The sequence below is a fragment of the Balaenoptera physalus genome (genome assembly GCF_965194825.1).
Source record: "Balaenoptera physalus genome assembly, chromosome: 9".
Lineage (NCBI taxonomy): Eukaryota > Metazoa > Chordata > Mammalia > Artiodactyla > Balaenopteridae > Balaenoptera > Balaenoptera physalus.
Window position 1 is genome coordinate 67,793,124 of NC_138888.1, and position 22,193 is coordinate 67,815,316.

The following is a 22,193-nucleotide window of genomic DNA, read 5'->3' on the forward strand; positions in this document are numbered from 1 at the left end:
CACTCCAGCCAGGGTTAGTCTCTACCACTCCCCTCCATCAAAGACACCAATGCCCTCAGATCATTAAAAAATCAATGGTATGTTCTCATCAGTAACACCCATCAGCAGCACTGACCCAACGGATTACCCCCTGCTTTTCGAGACATCCTATTTTACTTGGCTTCTAGGATGCTACACTCCCCTCTCCCCTTCTCTCTCACTGGGGCTGTTTCTCAGCTACCTTGGCCAGATCTTCATTTTCTTCATCTTCTGACCTATAAATGTTGGCATGCCCCAGGTCTCGTCCTCCGACCTCTTCTTTTCTTCACCCATGCTAACAGATTCTCTATGCTGATGACACACAGGTATCCATCTCTAGTCTGGACCTCTCTCTTGAAGTCTCAATTCCCATGTTTAATTGTCTACTCGACGTTTTCACTTAGATGTCGACAGGCATCTGAAGTTTACTTTATCCAGATGCAAACACTTCAACCTCCCCCCATACCTGCTCCTCCTGTAGCCTTCCCCATCTCATGAAATGGAATCTCTGTTAATCAGCTATTTAGGCCAAAGTCTAGGATTTCCTCTGACTCCGCTTTCTCTCACATCCCACAGTTGAATTGTCAATAAATCCTATCTAGTTTACTTTGAATATATATCTAGATTTCATTTATAGCTATCATCGCAGTCCAAATTACCATCACCTCCCTCTTGGTCTATCTCAATAGCCTCCTAAGTGGTCTCTGTGCTCCCTCTCTTGTCCTCCCCTCGACTTAGCAAACGAAATGATCTTTTAGGAGTTGAGGCCAGGTCATGTTCTTTCTCTGCAGAAACCCCTGTAGATTTCACCTAAACTAGAACCTACTGGCTAGCCCTCTGGCATCATCTCCTGCTACTCTCCTTCTTGCTCTTCTGCATCAGGCACTGTGGCCCTTTTGGTGTCCCTGGAGCATGCCAAGTCCACTCTACCTCAGTCCACTCTACCTTTGCACCTGTTCTTCTCCGTATCTGAAAAGCTTTTCCCCAGGATAGCTGCAGAGCTCACCCCCTCACTTCACTCATATCTCTGCTCAAATGCCTCCTCATCAGGGACAACTTCTCTGACCCAATCACCCTGTCTAAGAATGGCCCCACCCCTGGCACTCCTGAGCTCCTATTTTATTTGATTTCACAGCACACTCTTCACCTCCAGATATTACAACATACAACTTGACATATATATACATATATATATATACATAAATATATATACATATATATATATATATATATATATATATATATATATAGTCAGTTCATTTTCTGTCTCCCTCCCCCATCCCATCTCATCACTAGAATGAGAATTCTGCATGCCAGCTTGTAAAACAGTGCCTGCCACATATAGGTGGCTCAATAATTTTTGAACAAAACACCACTCAAAGCTATCCAGATTTCACCAGTTTTCCCAGGTGTCACCTGTGCAGTACTGAGCTGAGGTTTTATGGTTCCGATACACTTGAAAACATCTGGTTTTGAAATCATAAACCTCAGTCATAATTCTGAGGAATTTGCCCAATGAGTAGAACTCAGTTTCTTCTTAACAGAACTTCCTTCAGTGCGTTGGCTCCTCCTGACTTTGGTATCCTCCCTCTAAAGATCTCACTCCGTTCTCTCTCATCTGATGTTAACTTTCTCCTGCTATGTCTCGTTTAAGGTACCACATTTCAAATTCTGCCTGAGAAAACCCATTATATCTTCTCAACATCCTCAAATCCTATAAGAGGGTGCTGGAGAGCAAAAAAATCAAAGACTTGGGAACTGCTCACTTCTTTCTTCTGTCTTCCTTTGCTCAGCTTTTTGTTTCCTGCATATTTTAATCTTTCCTATTTTATTTTACAAAATCAAGGAGATTTATAGGGATAAAGTTTACTGACTTCAATGTTATGGTACAAATTATTGTCCCTGGAAATCATATCCTGCCTTAGAAATGCATCACAGATGAAACCCATATTCTGGATCAGCACACACATCTAATTATGTAGGAAAAAGAAAAGTATATCAGGAAATGTTGAATGTTGCAGGCACGGGAAATAAATTGACCCCTACACAAGTTACCGCCATGAATATACAGAGGGAAGGACCTGCATCTGTTTCACATTGTAAAAGCCTGAAGTGCCCAAAGCAGCACTGCAAACCCAGGGAATGGCCGGCAAACGTTCACGACGGGAGTGCTAAGGCCGTCCACAGCTTAACCTCTGCAACAGTTCTGCTAAAAGTGTCCAGTTCTTGATTTACCATCCTAATTTCATGTAATTCTGAATATGCTTTACAGGCTTTAATTCAAATTACCCACTTCTAACTTTGAAAATGCAGTAACTAACTCCCTACCAGACTTCCAGCTCCTCAAAGGCAGAGATTTTGTCTTACTGACAGCCACAGAGGCACATGATTGCACTACTGGACGTGACCTTAGAGATCAACTTGGCCTAGTTCAACCTCCTTGAATGACTAAATAATACAACCTATCATAGTTGCATTTGTTTTTTTTCACCTCTAATTGCTGTCCCATTCCATACTTGAGAATTTCAAACTAAGAAAGCTCCAGTCTGAGTCTTTGGCAAATAGACTAACTGAAATGACCTAATAGCCTTTGTTGTATCCATCTGGGACCAGAAGCAAGGTGGCAAAATGGGCTTGTAGTACCCCCTTCCACCCCCTCTCCACACCCCACACTGATGCACCCAACTCCATTCACAGCTGGGCGGCCACGGCCTGTTTCAAGAGAAATGAATTTACTGGACCCTCATAGGGATCTTCTCAAGCCTGGCTCTTGTGAGAAAAACATTTCTTGGCCCTACAAAAACGCAAAAAGTTATCGCATTGACACTCACATGCTTACAAGAATGAGGAATGCAGAAACATCACTGTTCATAAGACTATAAGAAATGGTCCCGTCAAGGCAGATCACGCATCCCAGGCAGGGACCTCACAAGCAGGGTGTTTTGTCAAAGGGGGCACCAGACCCACAGCCAGGAGGCTGAGGACCCCTCCTACCTCTGAGACGTCTGTTCATCTGAAAACTGGAGATGCTGGCAGAGGAAAACTCCCAGCGTGGGTCTCCACCTACCCAACGAATCTCTGCGATGCTGTTAGAAAAATTACCTTGGCCTCTTCCGCTTCCTTTCGGCCATCGCTTAGCTTTCCACGCAGACGTTCAAAACGGGGCCTTTTAAAACTCTGCCCTCAAACGAAGGTGGTTCAGAGCAACACTTTGGCTGATATCACAAGACTCCCAGGGCAGCGCTTCACTGCTTCCTCAGCATAGGCCAGTGCCATTTTACGGGGGGAGGGGGGGAGGGGAATTTATGATCCTCTCAGTTGAGCGAGCCAAAGTTTTATAATATTCATTAGAGATCAGCACCACATGTAATAATACGATACTGCCTGTACACAAGGGGCCCAAGTTATAGGTGTTCAGGGAACGTGGCAGAATTTCTTGGCCTCAACAGGCGTAAAGTGGCAGGCACCAGCACTACGCTAACACAACCTTCTTTTATTGCAAATGTTCCTTCAGTCGAAGTCCTAATTACTTTCTGTAAAACCCTTACCACCATCAAGCTTTCTTCCGACTGGGCAGCCACACGATGGCCTTGAAGTGCAGCAGCAACACCCTGGCGGCCTCCAGAGCAGGCGGCAGGGGGGAGGTTGGAACCCATCAGGAGCTGAGGATTTGCAGCTGGGAGGTAGGCTTTTCAGTGAGCTTCGCGATTGCTCGCGCCCCTTCCAAAACCCTGGCGTGGGGACTTAGAGGCTCCCTCGGTGGGACAGGCCGAGGCCCTCCTGGAAAGGATTCAAACGTCAGTATCAGTGTTAGGTCAGAAGCTACTCTTCCTCGCCCCACCCCCTCCCAAGAGGGGGACCGGTCAGCTTCGAGGGGCCCGTGGAGCATCTTTTCCTGCCCCTCCTGGGAAACGCTAGGCAAACCCGGAATCCCAGGTCTCGAGGTCTGGCTCCCGTTCCTGGGTCTAGTGCCATGGGCTCTGCCCCCCACCTCCCCAGGTGCCACACCAGCCCTCACCTCTCCCCCGACCCCAGTAGCCCCCAGCCCTGGCCTTTCAAGGCCCCTGCGAGTCGCGGGCAAGGCCGCACCGAGCCAGGCGGCCGACGGGACCGGAGCAAGAGGCCCTCCAGGCCGCGCGGACGCACAAAGCGGGGAGTGCGGCGGCGGCAGCGTGAGGCGCGCCCCCTCCCGCGAGCGGGCCGAGCGCGCGCCCGCCCCCCGTCCCCCGCCTCAGCCCCCGGAGCGCCATTCGCGGAGCGGCTTACGCTAGTCGCCGGGCGTACGGCGCCCCAGCGGCCGGGGAGGTGCGCTGCCCGGCTCCCGTAAAGTTATTGTGAATGGGGAGCGGGTGACGTCAGCGCCGAATGTCAACAATGTAGCGATTGAGAGTGTGGGCGTTCCGGGGAGAGCGGGAGCCGAGCGGCCCGGAGCAAACAGCGCCGAACAGCCGCCGCCTCAGCAGCAGCAGCAGCGGCAGCAGTAGCGACCGTGCACGCCCGGGCTGCGGCCGCAGCAGCCCTAACGCGAGCGCCCGCCGCCGCCCTAGCCACCCCGCCTGCCCACTCTCGCTGCCGCCGGGCTCTCGCTTTCTCCCCGGCCTCCCCTCGACCCTTCCCCTCCCCCTTCCCGGCACACTCGGGGGGCTGGGAACGTGCTGCCATGTGATGCGCGTCCTCTCCGCGAGCTTTCGGTGACCCCCCTCCCAGGCTGCGGGCCGGGAGGACGCGGGGAAGAGGAGGCGAAAAAGGACGCAAAGTTCTCTGACGAGGTGAGTCCCCGGCCGCGGGTCCCGGGCCCCGGCGGCGGGCGGGGCGGCGGCGGGGCAAGTTGGCGGCGGGGGGAGCGGGCGCGCGGGGCAGGAGGGGAAGCGTGGGGAAGCGGCGCGGGAAGGGAGCCGCGGCCGCCGGGCGCGCAGCCGCCCGCCGAGCGCCCTGCCCGCTTTTATGGCATTTTCTAGGAACGGTAAGGGGGTGGAAGCCGAGACGGCGGACGCGCTGCGACGACTGTGCGCTCTCTCGCCTGGCTGTTTACGGCGGGCGAGGCGGCATTGTATTTTGCTCGCGTCGACGGGTGTTTTGGAACAGCAGGGGGAGGAGGAGCAGAGGGTAATAAGTCAGGCGTGGGGAGGGCGGGCTGGAGGGAGGCGCGCGTCCGCGCGAGCCGAAGCAGCTGTCAGACCCACGGCTCGCTCCCGGCCCCGCGAGGCCCGGGCGCCCCGGCCCCCAGCCCGCGCCCGCGGTGCCAGGCCGGGCGGCCTCCTCCCTGCCCGCGGCGTCCGCGCCCGGGGCTGCTCCGCGAAGCTTTGCGCTCGGCTGTCAGTCGCCGCCGGGTAGCTGGGACCACAGCGACTGGCGGGGCATCAAAGCCCAAGTTTAGGGTCCCGGGAAGAGGCAGGCTGCTGGCTCGCGGCGCAGACCTTGGGCTGCGCGCTGGGTGGAATCACTAATACCAATGACCAGGTTGTTGAAATGCGTCCCAGGGAGCTCAAGCCGAGGGGCACGTGCCTTCAGAGAGGGAAATCTTGCACCTTCCTCCCCCAAGATTCTGCATGAAATCTAAGTGCAACACACACCCTCCTCTCCCTGCCCACACTTCAGTCTGCAAGCCCCAGAAGCTCCACCTAGGAGAGGAGTTTATCCAGGGGACACCTCCCCACCTACCCCACGCCGAGGCTCCCTGTGGGGTCTCGCACTTTTCCTCCTCTCACTGGGTGGGTGCTCAGGAGCCGAGCGCCGATGGAGAGGGAGGCGGGCGGCGCTCCTGGGCTACCCCGGCTGCGAGAGGGGACTCGAGTGAGCATCTCGGCGACCTCCGTTTGGCCGAGGATTTGCAGGAACTCGGACCGTGAGAGGAAGCCTGCAGGGCCGGGTGTACGCGTGTGAAAGGGGCCGCGCACCCCTGGCTTCGGGGGTCGTGGGCGCGCAGGGTATCCCCAGCATCCTCTCGCGTGTAGGGGAGTTTGATAACTTGGGGGAAGTTCCTGCACAACCGCTGTCCGATGGTTTTGTCTGTGGCCCGAGAAGGAGGGCCTCGCAATTTGCCTGTCCGGTCACCGTCGTCGCCGCGACCCTTGGGCCCTGGGAAACAAGAGGGACGAGGGCGCCTCACCCCCGACTGAGCTGCACACTCCCGGCTGTCGGGCGGGCGGCGGGACGCGGCGTTCCTCGGTTTTCACCTTCAATGTCTAGTGCTGCAGTCTCTGACTCCCTGTGTAAATTTCATCTGTTGAGTGTGTTTAACTAAAATGGGTAATTACTTTAGATAAAAATCCTTTCCTGCCTAGTGCGAACCTTGGCGGAGATGATGCCTAATGAGATATTTTGCTTTTGTCTGTTTAGAGTAAAATTAGAGATGTTAACTCTGATAACGGTTTTCTCAGATCATTTAAATGTAGCATGTAGGAAAGGCATGTCGAGCTGCGAAGGCTCCGGCTGACATGAAAGAAGCTGAGCGGGAAGGGCTGCTCCTCCTTCGGTGGAGAGGCTCTTTTGGTAAGGCGGCGGCGTCTTGCTTAAAATGTGAGATTGCCTCCACCCTGGTGCTCCGGCAGCTCGGAGCTCGCAGCTCGCAGCTCGCGAGCAAACGGCGTTTTTCCTTCTTCCAGGTAATAGTAAACGTGAGTCAAAATGACATCTTGTTAGAATTAGTCTTTAGTCTGTAAGAGAGATTGCTAAATAAGTGTTGCGTTCAAACTGCTCCCGTGAAAGGTCTGTCAGCATTTCCATTATAAATTCAGGTTTTCAGGAGTTTATCATTTCACCCCAAAACTTTGAGTGGCTGAAATGTTTTTCCCTCCTAGTGTTCTGCCTTAAAAAAATGCATTGATTGTCCACTTCCATCCTATTTGCTGTTCCTGAAACTTGAATAGCATTCAAATGGGGGTCCCAGAAATGGAAAACACAACCATGGAATAAAGTACTTTTGTTAGAACATATTTTATTTGCGCTGAATATTTTCATTTTGGATTTTGGAAGACATGACGTTTGCCACTTGGTAGTCATAAATGCGTTAATTCTTTTGGTGTCCGTCAGTTCTGCAGGTGGATTGAAATGTCAGTTCGTGTTGTATATGCCAGGATTACGTGGAAGAACATTCTCACATATGTGTGTGTCTGAGCTCATAGCTAAATTATATGCATGCCTGTTAGGTACCTGTCAGTTCTTTATATGTTGCATGTGAGGATCTTCCATAGAGGAGAAGAGGTAAGGCAGAAAGGGAGGGAGGGAGGCAGGGACACCCGCACCCCCCAAGTCACTTTTCAGTATTATCAGTGCCTGGAAGAGAGCCATTCTTTTGAGTTATGCCTTTGACTCAGTGTCCTTAGGCAAGTCCCTTCCAGCCACTCACCTCCGGCTGCAGTGTGAGGGGCTTAATTATTTGCAAACTACTCTGACATCCCTGGATGAAAGGCACTGCATGAATGCAAAGTATTGTTATTCTGATATGGAATTTAATGATCCATTACAGTTCATCAGGAAAATGCACTTTGCGGTGGTAGTCAGAAACGTTTCCACCTGATGGAGGGTAATAATAACCGCCTAAAAGTAGGTTCAGATTACAGATGAGACAATTAACTCTAGCCATGTGCTCTTCAATTTGTTGCAATTCATTTTGTGATCAAAGTGAGTCGCAGAGAGCCAGATGGTCAGGTTCACGTTCACGTCTCTCCTAGGCCAGCGCTTCACTTCTGAGCCCACTGTCTGCACAGCCAATGGGGATTTAACTCATTAGCGCTTGTGAGCTGTTCCTCAGAATTTGTGATCGAGGCTCCTGTGATGCCAACAAAGGGCTCAGGCCAATCTGTATTGTTGGGAGCAGTTTAATTTTACTTGGATTAACTCATGCTTAGTGTCTCTGGTATGGATCCAGCCTTAACAAGGGAGGAGAGAGATCCTAGTGGCTGTCTAGCTCAGCAGGGCTGGGCTCCACTGCTCTACTTTTTGTATACCTCAGATTTCAGGGGGTACAGTGTCTGGCTTCTTGTAAATGTTGGCTTATACTCGGTTAAATAAATACCCTCCCTGTCTGGCTGAGGGGTTGCGGAGCAGGACCAGTTTCGTGGGCATGTGACCTGCACTGTTGCACAGGGCCCCTTCCCCCTCTCAGAAGGACCTCACACGTGGTTAATCTTCTGCTGTTGTCTTCTTGAGAGCCTTAATAATTCTTGAACATGGGGCCCTTCATTTTCATTTCTCTCTGGTCTCCGTGAGGAGGGGGCACGACGTGGAGTGGCAGGCAACCACTACTATGTCTCAGTTCCTTGTCGTCGACTGTTGCCAGGCAGGAATGGGTGGGAATACTGGCTTTGTGTCGCCACATCTTCTGATTTTTCCGAGGGAGGCTGGATATCAGGGGTTTTAATGTGGAATCCGCTAATTTTTAAATATTCACTCAAACATTTTCTAAATGCTGGGTGGGAACATTGTAAGTGCCAGAGCTGGCCTGCAGGCTGCCTGGCTTCCACTGCTGAGTGAGCTAAAACATCTTATTGTTTAATATTTCTGTATTTGGCGATTTCCTAAAGGCCTGGCACATAGGAGACGGTTTGTGAGTCTCCACCAAGTGAATGGTTAACAGCGGTCAGGAAAACTGAAAAATGCAAGAAAAACAGAACTCTAAATCAAACGAAATCAACACTGAGTCCCACTCAGGGATCGATAGCTTTCTTTTTAACAGAGAATACAACGTGAAAGTCCAAATAATTAATATCAAGGACACTGTATAATCCTCTGCAGGTAAATAATCCATTGCTTTTGGGTCACCTGCCCTCTATGTAGTTGTTATTGACCAAATGGGGTAACATGCCTGTTTAATGCCTAAGGGCTCCTCCATGAGAATTTGACATTTGTGAACACCCACTAAAACAATAGCTGTGATTTATCGAATGTTCACCATGTGCCAGAAACAGTGCTAACTGCTTTCCCTGCACATAATCTTGTTAACTCCTCAAGGCAACCCTATGAAGCAGGCATTGTGCCCATTCTACAGAAGAGGAAGGTTCTCGTTGGAAAGAATTTCATCAGAATGCAGTGTGTGTTGTCCTGACTGTCTAAAGGTTATTTCCCTGTCCTATATACACAATCCAGCCCTGAGTCAATGACTGGGCGTGGGGTAGGGGTCATAGCATACAGAGAACCCAGTTCCTACCCTCACGTACAAGGAACAGGGAACAATGCAATATGCAACATATCTGTCAAAATCTGCGATTCAGACAGCAAACACCGCATCTGCTTCCCTGTCTCCTCCTTTCCTTGTTGGGATGTTGAAGAGGCTCCAGTGACATATGACCCTGTCAGAGGCACTAGCAGTTCAGAAGTCAGGGCTGCTTGCAAAAATTGGCATTACTCTGGAAAAGAAAATAAGAAGCTTTTGGCAAAGCTGAAGCCGAGTTAGGGAAAGCAGCACCAAGGCCTTGGGAATGACAGAAAATCACTCCTGTATTGTCGATGACAGCATATAACCCATTCCTATTCCATTTTTAAATTTTATGTAAATATTTACAAATTGTTCAAGTCCAAACTGAAACCTGCTGTGAATTAAACATTTTGTAAACTCAGATTGCCCAGAATATTACTCATCTTTTTTGGTCTGGGATGATATTTAATAGAAAAGTAGTTCTTCCTTTGTCAATTCAAGGTTTTTACTTTTTTTCCCTTTTTTTCTTTTTGTTAGGTTCAAATGTCAGTTCCCCTAAAACTGAAACTTACTCTTAGCATCAGTATGCTACTCAGCTTCCCTAAAGCTGGAAGTCTCCTTAAAACCACCAGGATGTCCTTTTCAAGGACCATTTCTTTTCTAAAGAATATGGAAATTGAACCTTGTCCTACTAATGGCACTACTTCAAAAATCAGGCAGGAATGTTGCCTTTGTTTTTCCTTGAGCTATTTTTTTCCAAAATAATAAATCTCCCCAATCTGAAAGCATTTCACGTGCTTGTTCATCCTAGTCATTGGAATTACAGCCAAAATGTCTCTCAGTCTTCCCCAGTGACCTCATAATCACCACTTCTCCAGCATATTCCCCTGGTTAGCTTCTCTTTTGTTCCTCAGCCTGATAATAAATTGGCCTTTGGTTCTGAGCTGTGTCATTTGCCTCCCTGACCTCTTCGTTCCTCTCCTGGTGGCGGTAGGACACGGCGCTGATGCCCCTGCTAGCGGCTCCCTCTCCTGCTCGTGTCAGCTCTCATCTCCTCCTTTCCCAAGCATTGAAATACTCCCCTTTCCAGTCCTCCCATACTTCTCGTGATTGTCTCCATTTGTTTCTGAGCCTGCAGCTGGCATGTGGACAAACTCCAGGTTAGTCGCAGAGGGAAACTTTTTGAGTTTCCAAGTCCATTGTCAAGTTCAGTCTTGCGCCATCCTTTTGTCTCTCCCCTGCGATTGCTTCAGGAGTTTCCTCCGGACTCTTCACAAGTCTACTCCAGAGAAGGCTTAGCTTGGACTTTCACTTTGGAGTTTAAAGCTGGGAGAGCCTAGCGTGTTTACTCCCGTTCTTTTAAGTAGGGAAACAAAGTGAAGGTGCAGCTCAGGAAGTTTGCTTAGTCTCCTAGTACCAACAGATTATCGGCAGGTTTTATTTTCCTGTATTCTCCTGAGCAACAGGAGCTCGTGGATGCCATAAAATGGGCCAAGTGTCCAGAAATGCCAGCCTTTAGAGGCAAGTGCCTCATTCATTCACTAAACAAATGTGTATCTCTTACGTGGCAGGCGCAGTGCTAGGTGATCATGGTGCTAGTGGAGAGCAAAGCCAGTCCTGGCCCTACCCCCATGAAGCACCCCATCTGGTAGGAGGGATGGCATTTATCAGACAGCCACAGATAACTTATTGCAAGTTCTGTGAAGGAAAGGTATTTTATGCACTGGAGAATGTACTGGGGAATGTGACCTGGTTGGGAGGTTGGAGCTGCCCTCCCCGAGGAATTGTGGAGTGAGCTACCATTAGGGCCTGTCTGAAACTGGAGGCTAGCTCTCCCAAACCTATTAATTTGCTCCTGTCTGTGGCCCTTTGGAGTATTGCATAAACCATGCTATAACCCGTGGAGTCATTTTGGCAAATAATGGTTCCTGTATACAGAGTCCAGAATTGATTTATTTACCTGTGTCTTTAGAACCTGATAAAAACAGAATTGTTAATTGCCAAGAATACTGTTCGCTTCTATACTTGGAAAAAAATGCAAGTTAGCATTCTTATTTTGGACACATTGAGGGTCGTTTTGACAATATTTGAATGATTAGAAGCTACCCAGCCGTGCCCTCCCAGTTGGCTGATGTGTGTGGGCCCTGGGCGAGGGTCTCTAGTGAAAATGTGAGTCCAGCTTATTGGAAGCCCCTGCCTACCCGAGAGTGGGAGGGTCTCCAGCCTCTGCAGACCGAGGATGATTATATAGACCATTCTTAGCACAATTTAGGAGTGCGGGCAGTGTCTATTTAAAACAAATTGACCTTAGTGTATGCTGAAACTCCTCTATTTTCTTTTTCTCTGATGGTAGCTAACCTGTGTTGGGAGCCTGCTATGTGTGTTACTGATATTAACTCATTGAATCCATATAACCACCTAGAGGCAGGTGTGATCATTAGAAGGTGAGGCACAGATGTCATCCAGCTAATGAGTAGCTGAGCTGGGATTGGACACTAGGTGTCTGATGCTAGAACTTGTTCTCTTAACCACTGTGCTATTCTGCGCCCCCTTTTCCTTTTTGCTCTCTACCAGGTCTCAGAAGTGGAAATATAGGCCATCTCACTCTGAAATACTGGATATGTTATTGACATCTATCTGAAAGATAAAATTGAAAAATAATTTCTCAGTGAACCTGAGTGAATGTTGTCTTTCATCTGACTCACTTTCTAAGAATTGCATTCCTCACTTCTAAGTGTCCATCTGGGGATCAGAGCATTGAAGTGATGACATGTAAAGACAAAGGAAGAACTAGACACAAAACATGAATCCCATGACTCTGGTCCCAGGGTTTTCCTGTAACTCATGCTCCTACCCTCTTGTTATGTGAATAATTTGTTTATAGCTTTCTTCCTTCCTTCCTTCCTTTCTTTCTTTTTGGATGAGGAAGGAAAAGGTGTAGGAAACCATTCCTATAATAGGTAGATTATTCTACTGAGGAGGAAGAATTTCATTCAGAACCAATTCCATTAGAGTTCCTAATTAGAAATATTAGCTGCTAGTAACAGATAAAAGCAGGTAACCTTTGCTCTCATTCTAGTCAATTTCAGGAAGAGATTATCTTGCCAGATTAGCATGTTGCAACCTTCAACAGGAGATTTGAATGGTTTTAAAGGACTCTGCTAGGCAGTTGGTTTGGCAGTGACCCTGATTACCCCGGGTTTGCAGGGTCACTGTTTAGAACGCTGACTCAGCTCTGTCCTGGGCTGGACGTCCAAGTTGTCATCTTTAGTCAAGCGGCATTATCTTTGGAGCTGCTGGAACATTAAGCATATGCTTGAAGCTTAATTTGGGAAATGATCAAGCGTATGAATGTACTGTGCTTATTTTTCAGTATTTAGTTCAAATTTTGGAGATGGCTAAATGGGGAGATGCTTAGTGTGTCACTGTTGGAGGTTTTAAGTGATTAAAAAAATCAAGCAGATGAGTGCATAAAGATTTCTATGCAAACAATGATGAGCTTAAATTAAAGCTGCTGATTTAGTATGAGAATTACTTGCATTGATTTGTAGAACATCTATATAGGTTCAAGCTTCCATATTATGCAAATGAATGAGCCCTGAAGAGTCAAACTGTGAAAAAAAATGAAATTAACTATAAAAGACATTATTACCCATTCAGCAAGAGGAAAATGTAGACATACTTAGCATTAACCCTTACTTTTCACATATCTCCTTGGGAAGATCTGCATCAGGGTGGCGGTCCTTGCTGCAATTGTAAAGAAACCAGCAAGGCTCACTCTCAGTTCTCCCAGTGGCCGCTTTCTGCCCTGACTTCTTCACTCTGTGCTTTGCTGCCTTTAGGCCACCCAATGCTCTTAACCAGTCCCCGCCTTCCCTTTCAAAACCAATCTCAGAAAAGGATTTTTATGAAAACCATATTACTAGGGTATAAGTAACTGAGCATACCTCGTGCATTAGTTCTTTCTGAAGCATCAGCTTATTAACAGGAGACAGAGCCAAAGAAGTAAAACCCTAGAGATGGGACTAGTAGAATTTCATACACTGGTAGGTACCCTGGTGATGGGAGGGAATTCCTGAGTGAAGAGAGGGCTCTTTATAAACCCAACCCTGGAGACAGAGAATATAGACAAGCAGATTAGAGCATATAAACCACTGTAATATTGAAAATACAAAGGGCAAACCTAAGTGTCCATTGACAGATGAATGGATAAAGAAGATGTGGCACATATATACAATGGAATATTACTCAGCCATAAACAGAAACGAAATCGAGTTATTTGTAGTGAGGTGGATGGACCTAGAGTCTGTCATACAGAGTGAAGTAAGTCAGAAAGAGAAAAACAAATACCGTATGCTAACACATATATACATGGAATCTAAAAAAAAAAATTAAAAAAAAAAAGGTTTTGAAGAACCTAGGGGCAGGACAGGGATAAAGACACAGACATAGAGAATGGACTTGAGGACATGGGGAGGGGGAAGGGTAAGCTAGGACGAAGTGAGAGAGTGGCATGGACATATACACACTACCAAATGTAAAATAGATAGCTAGTGGGAAGCAGCCGCATAGCACAGGGAGATCAGCTCGGTGCTTTGTGTCCACCTAGAGGGGTGGGATAGGGAGGGTGGGAGGGAGACGCAAGAGGGAGGAGATATGGGGATATATGTATACATATAGCTGATTCACTTTGTTATACAGCAGAAACTAACACACTATTGTAAAGCAATTATACTCCAATAAAGATGTTAAAAAAATATGAAGGGCAGGTAATTTTTAATGTGATAATATGTTTGCCAGCGAGCATCACCTTTCTCTTGCCAGATACTGGATCTGATCGCATAAACCCGGGTAACGAGATGGTATGTTATTTGACATTTAAACAGAGCTTCAGGGGAAAACCACTTGGTGTATGATTAGGAATTTTTGTCAGTTAGTCAGTAGCAGTGAACCCGAAATACTCTATTATCCTTAAATGTTGAATTTTAAAAGAAAAAAAAAAAAAAAAGCAATGGATTTTACTTATCTGCCTCCCCAGCCTACAGTTTTATTATAAAAATTGAGTTAAGTCTATTTCAAAATTGGCATGCCCCGTGCGTTTAGCACGGTTGGTGGTGACATCTGGACATTTGGAGAAGTTGATTGATTAATGAAGCCATGCTTCTTTTGTATAGAAGTGTTGCAGGCTGAATACCCAGCTGTGAAGAGTCTGAACTGCCCTCCATTCTACCCCTCCCCGACGCAGACGCCTCCAGCAACCATGCTATGTTGAGTTGATGGCGCCATCTAGCGCCAGTCTGTGGAAATGTCCTGCTGGACTCACCTTTCATTCTTCCTTTGAGGTCGGATCTCTGAGCAGCTGGGTGACGAGTTTCCCCCCTTCTCTCGGAGTACACTGTCTAGTTTTTTTTTTTTTTTTCTCCCTAATTCCTACTTTTCCTCTGCCTTCTGTTTAGTTATGCCTCTGTGCCTTCCTCGCTCCCTGACTCCATTTCTTTCTGTTCCCCTCTCCCTGGTATCCCCTCTTTGTAGCCCTTCTTCCTTTCTTTTTTTTTCTTCCAACTCTTGATCAACTTTTTGGAGCATACAAAACAAAACAAACAGTACTCACAACTGTAAAGATTTTTCTAATGATATGTTATGCCAAAGTAAGAGAACGTCATGCATTTTAAAGTGAAATTAACCATTTAAATCATGCTTAGAGAACCAGGGTGAAACTAGACAGAGTCCAAAAAGTCTCATCTAGAAGACTGTCCGCCATCTTCCTCTAATTAGACGTTTCCTCAGTCAATCAAGAGTTTTTAATTGGCTTTGGAAGAACTACAGTTATAGTATTATTTTCTCTTTTTAAACTATAAATGTAACCTCTCACTCATATTTTAAATTTGAGACAGCCTTCATGGAATATTCTGAACATAGCGTTCTTTCTATGGGAAAATGTGTTCTGAGTTCCAGACAACCCATTTTCCTCTAGATTTTTGGCTCCGGTATTAAGTGAGAGAAGGGAGATGAAGGATGGATAGGACTCAGTCTGAGATGTGATTACACCAGAACGTTTGTGGGATCTGAGTTTGTGTTCAGGTTTAAGCTCCCACATCAAACAATAAATTTTAAGTTTCCACTTATGTTAAGCATCTCGATATTGTGGGTTTGAAAGTAAGTCCCCTCTGAAAAACAGGAACTGTGCTTGTCTGTTACCAGTTTTTGTGGTCGATAGGGTAACTATTTTGATTTTTTTCAGAAGGGAGGAAAAGCAGTTAAATCCAGTTAAAATTAAAACCGGTTAAAATTAACTGGCTCGTGAGATTTGAACGCAGCTGTTCCACACATCACATCACGGAGAGCGAGTTGTTTATTACCAGTATTCATTATTATCAGTTGTGACTACTGCTTTTTGAGCGGCGGCATAGATTGTGTCTATTTGGGGTTTAACCTTGGAAAACAGGAACTGCGAGGGAAGAGAGGTTCCTCCTGTTGGCCGATTTGCATGTACCTTGTTTTTGTTTTGGCCGGGTAGGTGTGTGCACCTCCTGCCTGCGCGAGTCATTCAGCATGTCAGCAGTTTCCTACCAGCAGCGAGTGCTGACTCATGCAGCTGTTACAGCCCTCAGCTGGCCCCTCTGTAATCTGCCCACAGCACCAGCGCTGCCTTGGAGAGCACCTCGGCCACTTAGCTGCTGGGAGGCTATTTTCAGATCTGTGGTCACTGCCGACCTTGGTTCCCAGGTAGAAAACTGGGCATATTTCTGCCTTGGCCGAGACTGCATAAGCATCACAGCGTTTCTGGGAAGCCCCCAAGAAAACCGATTTTTACTTCCTTTTAATTTTCTGGGACTCTTTTGGGGCCAGGGGAAGGGGGATGAGAGTAAAGGGAAGGGACTATGCTGTTATTTCCTCCGAAGCACCAGAAGGAACCTTCCTGAACCGTTGACTTAGGCTTTCCTGGTATAAGCCGGACCTGACCCACTTCTCCCTGCACGAGTAAGGAACGTGTGCCCGGAGCAGGGCAGCGGGCAGGGGGATGCTCAGCGGCCAGCCCCACTTTGTTTTGTGTGGTTCAAGTCCTTAAGTAATGACAGATTTTGTTTATATCTGTTGCATGCTATTAAGGTTAAAAAAAAAAAACAAAACCCAAAACCCCAAACCTGACCTTGGGTCATTTTAAAGCTGGCATGTGTTTTCAGAAATGGTTTCACTGTTTGTTTTTGGAGTTCAGTTCTGCTTATTTTCATCGGAAAGTGAAAATGTTACTTTTTTGAGGTTTATAAATAAACTTCCTTTTGCAGATACACGTTTATCAGAGCATCCTAAACTATCTTGAGAAGGATGATTAAAGTTAGATCAGCTGGGGAAAGGAAAGCTTTGCACTCCCTTGTGGAGTTCGCCTCCTTTTTTTTTTTTTTTTTTTGGCTTCAATAAGCATGCTGAAGCTGCTTTGACCAGTAATAAAGAAAAAGCCAAGCCACAGTGACTGTGTGTAACATGATGTTGATGGAAGTTCTTGGTTTCCGCCGATACAAATGACTCATCAGTATCGATAGAATTGTGACTTCTAATAATAACACAGTGCAAGACCTTCAAAACATGTGGTTTTAGCCCTAGCTGTTAGTGAAAGGTTGGAAAATATTAGTTTGAGCTTTTTTTTTTCCTGATCTCTTGATTTCACCCAAGTATAAAGTTGTTTTTTGTAGGTGTGACGATCACACTATTGTTTTTTCGTCTTACTGTTTTTAGTTTCGTTATGACCAAGTCGCCAAACTCAGATCATTTCATCGTTTAGAAATCTGTGCAGTAAGCATCTCCTGTCGGGGCTGTGTTTTGAGGGAAATGTGGCTGAAAAGCAAATCCTCCCTGAACAGAGAAAGGAAAAAACTGGTCCAGACTCTGGTCGGCCAAGCTGCCCGCCTCCTACACAGCGTCTATTGTGGTGGGCTGTGGGACCGCTGACTAGCCTATTGCCATGTGAGTCATTGTCAGAGGATTCCAAGAGGAAGGGTCACAGAAAATGCGAGTCAGAGGAAACAGCCGAGTGGAGAAGGAGCAGCTATCACAGGAAGGAGGGTGCTGCCCCGTTTCCACGGCTGCAGGGCTGCCCAGAAACCTTTGAGCATCACAGGGAATTTAGGTGTGTGTTTGTATGTTGCAGCCTATCTATCTACTTGCATCTCTGTGTGGGAGCATTCTTGTTTTGTTGTTTTGTTTTGGTTTGTTTTGCCTGCAGTTTGGTCAGACCAACAGCAATCACTCTCTTAGCTCTGTACTGCAAAGGTCTTACCCAAGAGCCTTTCCTTTTTACATTCTGTAGTGAAAGCAACTGAATTTCCAGACTATGAGACTAGCATCTGCATTTACATTTATAGTTATTTTCATTCTAAACACTTCATCTTTAGAAATGTTCCATCACTTGTCTCCTAGCTACTAGAGCCAGTGGCCTTTGTGCCTTGCTTGCTACATCAGCCTTGATCTGGGATATACATGCTTTATAAAGAGAAGTGCAAAATAAGAACGTTATTAGTTGAAATTTTGTGTCGGTCTTGCCTCTTTCACACTTCCTTTTAGATGGATCTTTTTGTTGTTGTTTTCTGCCATCTTCTCAGCATTTTTGATTTTTAATACTTATACTTCCCTGTTACTCTTTTTACCCTGGTGTCTTGCTAGCTGGTAGAGTTTCCTTTCTGGGCCTCTTGTTCTTTCTCTCTCTTGGCAAGTTTTGCATTTCTTTCTCTGTGTGAACACTCATCTCTTCTCATTTGCTCTCGTAGGTTCTTTTTGCTCCTGCCTACATGCCCACACCCTTTCTCACATCGTTCTTGGACAGACCCAGGCATGTTGCACACATATGCACGCACTCTATATACATATATGTAACACTCATGTGAACACACGTGCACCGACATGGTTCCCCTCCCTGACCCTGGCCTCTTGCTCATGGAGGCCCTGCAGTGGCCTCGGGTCCTCCTGTTGCCATCCCTGCCCACAGCTGGTTTCTGGGAGGGGTCTTTCAGGCGAGAAGAAAATTGGAAGGGGAGCCTGAACTGGCTTCCCACCTGTGTCTAAGAACGCATCCTGGGAAGGAGGCTGGATTCTGAGGAACCACGAAAAAACCCAAGGGAGGCCCCAGCTTCGGAAGCCAGGGAGGAAGTAGGCCTGGATTCAGGGAAATCTGCAAAGGAGGACAAGACGTTGAGATGGCTCTGCCACCAGCCTGGAGTTGGAGAATCCCCATGGGGTCAGAGATGCATCAGGATGGGGTGGGGTGACTGGGGAGACTTAGGGGGAGGAGGAGGCTGAGAACTCAGGGTGTGAAAGAGGGTAGGGATCTTCGAATTGCCTTCTTGCTGTTAAAATGCTCGTACAGCCTGGTAGGTCTGGGGGAATGGGAAGGAGATCCCGGGGGACACACAGTCTTCCCTTGTGGCCTTGAGCTGTCTCCTGCCCCCATCAGAGAGGCCTTCCCTGACCCTGTGGAGTTGGGGGGAACCATCCTCCTTCCCAGGCACCCCAAGCCCACTCCTCTCCTTCCTTTTCTCCATAGCTTTTATCACCCTCTGGCCTCCTGTATGTACTGCTTGCTTGTGCATCTGTCTCCCTCACTATGAAATCAGCTCCGGGACTCAGGGGCCCTTGTCTCCTCTGGTCACTGTGGAAGTCCAAGGGCCTGGAAGAGTGTCTGGCCTTAAGGGGCTGCTCATTAAACACGTATTTGTTGAATGAATGAATGGACTTACTGACTGTCCTCAGCAGAGCCTGTAAAGCTCCTTATAACCTGTTCCCACGCTACCATTTCAGATATATTTTTCATCAATGTTTTCTTCTCACTCAACTTCTGTTAAATATCTTTTGAACTGTTTATGTTTTTATTTTGTACAGTTTCCTAATGTATGAGTTATACATGTTGGCTCTGAAGTTCTCTTAATTTGTCCTAAACTTTCTTCTTGCACAAATCAAGAATTACTTTAATTTTTCCTAAACTTTCTTCTTGCACAAATCAAGAATTACTTTAATTTGTCCTAAACTTTCTTCTTGCACAAATCAAGAATTACTTTAATTTGTCCTAAACTTTCTTCTTGCGCAAATCAAGAATTACTTTAATTTGTCCTAAACTTTCTTCTTGCACAAATCAAGAATTACTTATCGAGGGGCTTGCTCTTTGCAGCAAACTCTGTTAGGCCCAGGATGTGGTGTGTGAAATACAGTCCCAGTCTGTAGGGAAGTTACATTTCGTCTTGGAGGTGACATATATAAGCATGAAGCATTTGAAGTACAGTGCACGGCAGCATGTGATCAAGGGCCAGGATGAATAGTAGAGGTAAGTGTGGTGGGTGTTGGGAGAAAAGAGAGCTGGCAAAGACTGGACAACAGGAAAGCCTTAAAAGGAGGAGTTGGATCTGTATATGTCCTCGAAATATTGCGGGATTTGCTGAAATGGTCCAAATTCCCAAGTTGATATCCTTTGAGATTTTATAGACTTCAGGTTCATCAGCTTTATTGTTCCATATCAGTCATTGTCAGCATACTGTCCTTTTCTTGACCACTCCCAAATTAGACTTTCTTAAGATATAATTAATGAAAAGATATGAAGGATTCTAAGTGCAGCCCTAGGAAATTCTTCTGTAATAGTACAAAAAGTTTAAAATGTGTGAGGAGGCCTTCACTTCTGTTGTTTGAAAAAATTGTGAATAGAACTTCCGTTCATTAAAACATGAAGAGTGAGAAAACAAGCACAATGTGGTTGATTGATATTTGTGGGACATTTATGGTACTGGTCCAGCATATGTAAAGAACACATGAATCAATAAGAAAAAGCCAGACAACCCAATAGAAAAATGATGCTGTACATTCATATGCTTAAACAAGCACTTCACAAAAGAAACCCAGACAGCTAGTTTAATAATCAAACATATGCAAGTTAAAATCGTAGTAATATACCATACCCTCTGGATTGGCAGACATTTACATACCTGACGTACCATGTGTTGGTAAGGATGTGGAGGGATGGGAGTTCTTATAGATAGTTGGTAGAAGTATAACTTGATACAATTACATTGGAAAACAGTTTATTACCTAACCAGGTTCAACCTGTTACTAACTTACAATCTAGCAATCTTACTCCTAGATAATACATTTAGGAAAAAGTCTTACTCATGTGCTTCAAGAAACACTGACAAGAATGTTCAAAGAAACATTGCTTATAAGAGCAAAAACTGGAAACAACCCAAATACTCATCAACATCATATTGAATCAACTGGTTTTGCTGTACTTAGGCACTGGGATACTCTTTGGCCATGAAAGAAAAGAGCCAATAACACCACATACAGGAGGGTGTGGAGAGATGTGCTGAAGAGCAAGGATTCTGCCTGGGTTCAAAATCCAGGTCTGCCACTTAATTTTGTGACCTTGGGCAAGTTTCTTAACCTCACGGCAGGTCAGTTTCCTCATCTGTATGCTGGGGAAAATGATAGTGTCTACCTGATAGTGTTGTTAGGAAGATTAAATGAGTTAATATTTTTGACATGCTTAGGAGAGTGACTGGCATGTAGTAAGTTCTGTGTAAGTGTCTGTTAAACGAAAATGCATGAACCACTATGGATGAATCTTAGAAACATAATGTCCAATGAAAGAAGCAAGACACAGAAGAATATGTACAGAATGATTCCATTTATGTTAAGTTCAGAAGCATGCAAAACTAAGTAGATTGTTTAGGGATGTATATATAGATGTTACAACTGTAAAGAAAATTAAGGGAATGATTGCCACCCAAAAAGATCAGCGTAGTGGTTACCTCTAGAGGTGATGGAGTGGGATAGGGTGGGGAAGGAACTCTTTGGGGGCTTCCAAGGTCCTCAAAATGTTTTATTTTCCAGCCTGAAAAGTGGTCCCAGCGATGTTCTTTTTTATAATTATTTTTTAACAGTGTGTGGGTTTTTTGCATATGTGTATACATATTACGTATTAGATAATAAATTTGAAATGGATTTTGTGAGTTGTTCTTTCCTGAGAATATTTCTCATTTGATTTGTTATTTTTAAATTACCTCAGAAAATGCCAAGCCAAAAGTAGCAAGATGACATTTAACAGGAATAAATGTAAATTCCTACATTTGGGTTAAAAAAAAAATAACCTGTTCAGGTACAGAATTTGCACACCTGCTTGGTACCAGTTTCTCTACAAGATTGTGAGCTGCCAGTGCAGTGTGGTCTTTGGTGCTTACAGAAGGTGAGACTTGCATAGAGCCAGGTTAAGTGAACCGTGCCATTTAGATGGGGCAATGCAGTGGTCTTGCTCAGCTATTCCCAGGCCTGGCTGTCCCATGTAGGGAATACTGCGCCCCGTCCCAAGGGACTATTTTAAGGAAGATGTTGACCATGGAGGGAGCATCCTCTGTGATCAGGATGTTAGGGATCTGGAAACTGATCACTTCTAAGAGTAGCCAAGGAAGTGGGGAAGTTTACCTTGGAAAAAAGGAGATGTAGGGAGAGAAAGGGTGTCTCTCTTCCATCATTAGAAGAGGAAGCCAACTTTCTTTGTTGCTCCACAAGTCAGATCCCTGCAGCGTCTACCGGTGCAGGCAGTTTTCAGGTCCTGGTGGCTGGAGATGCCCAAGCAAAAGCTGTGGGGTCTCCTTTAGGCTTGACTGGAGCCTCGGTACCCGACGTGTGGTTCCTGGACCAGTAGCATGGGCATCACCCAGAGCTTGTTAGAATGCAGAATCTCAGGCCCACTCCACATCTATGGACTCACAATCAGCATTTTATCAGAATCTCTCTGGGGACTCACTTACACATTAAAGTTTGAGAGGCACTGGGCTCAATGTTTCTAAGGTCCTTCTTCATAATTCTTAAGATTCAGTGATTTTATTTAGTAAACTATAAACTCAACTGAAAATTACCAGTTCATAGGTGACATTATCAATTTAAAACGCCTGACTATAGTTAATAATACAGTATTCTATATTTGAAAGTTACTAAGAGAGTAGATTTTTAAAACTACTCGTCGTAAGAAAAAATAAATTTGTAATTATGTGTGGTGATGGATGTT

General features: G+C 46.0%; 1 protein-coding gene and 1 long non-coding RNA gene across 3 annotated transcripts in view; one reads left to right on the forward strand and one right to left on the reverse strand.

Annotated features, from left to right (window-relative positions):
• The window catches only part of LOC309667178, a 139,285-nt gene extending 134,931 nt beyond the window's left edge, over positions 1-4,354 (reverse strand). Inside the window, exons 1-2 of the long non-coding RNA XR_014267586.1 lie at positions 4,285-4,354; positions 3,567-3,798 (exon numbers count right to left, since the gene is read on the reverse strand). This is a non-coding gene — a long non-coding RNA (uncharacterized lncRNA). The remainder of the gene's footprint in view (positions 1-3,566; positions 3,799-4,284) is intronic.
• Positions 4,355-4,662: 308 nt separating this feature from the next.
• BACH2 (BTB domain and CNC homolog 2) overlaps positions 4,663-22,193 on the forward strand; it is a 374,289-nt gene continuing 356,758 nt past the window's right edge. Inside the window, exon 1 of one of the 2 annotated variants that reach the window (XM_082475207.1) lies at positions 4,663-4,787. The gene's annotated coding sequence lies outside the window, so the exon portion shown is untranslated. The remainder of the gene's footprint in view (positions 4,788-22,193) is intronic. The other variant, XM_082475211.1, reaches the window with a different exon arrangement.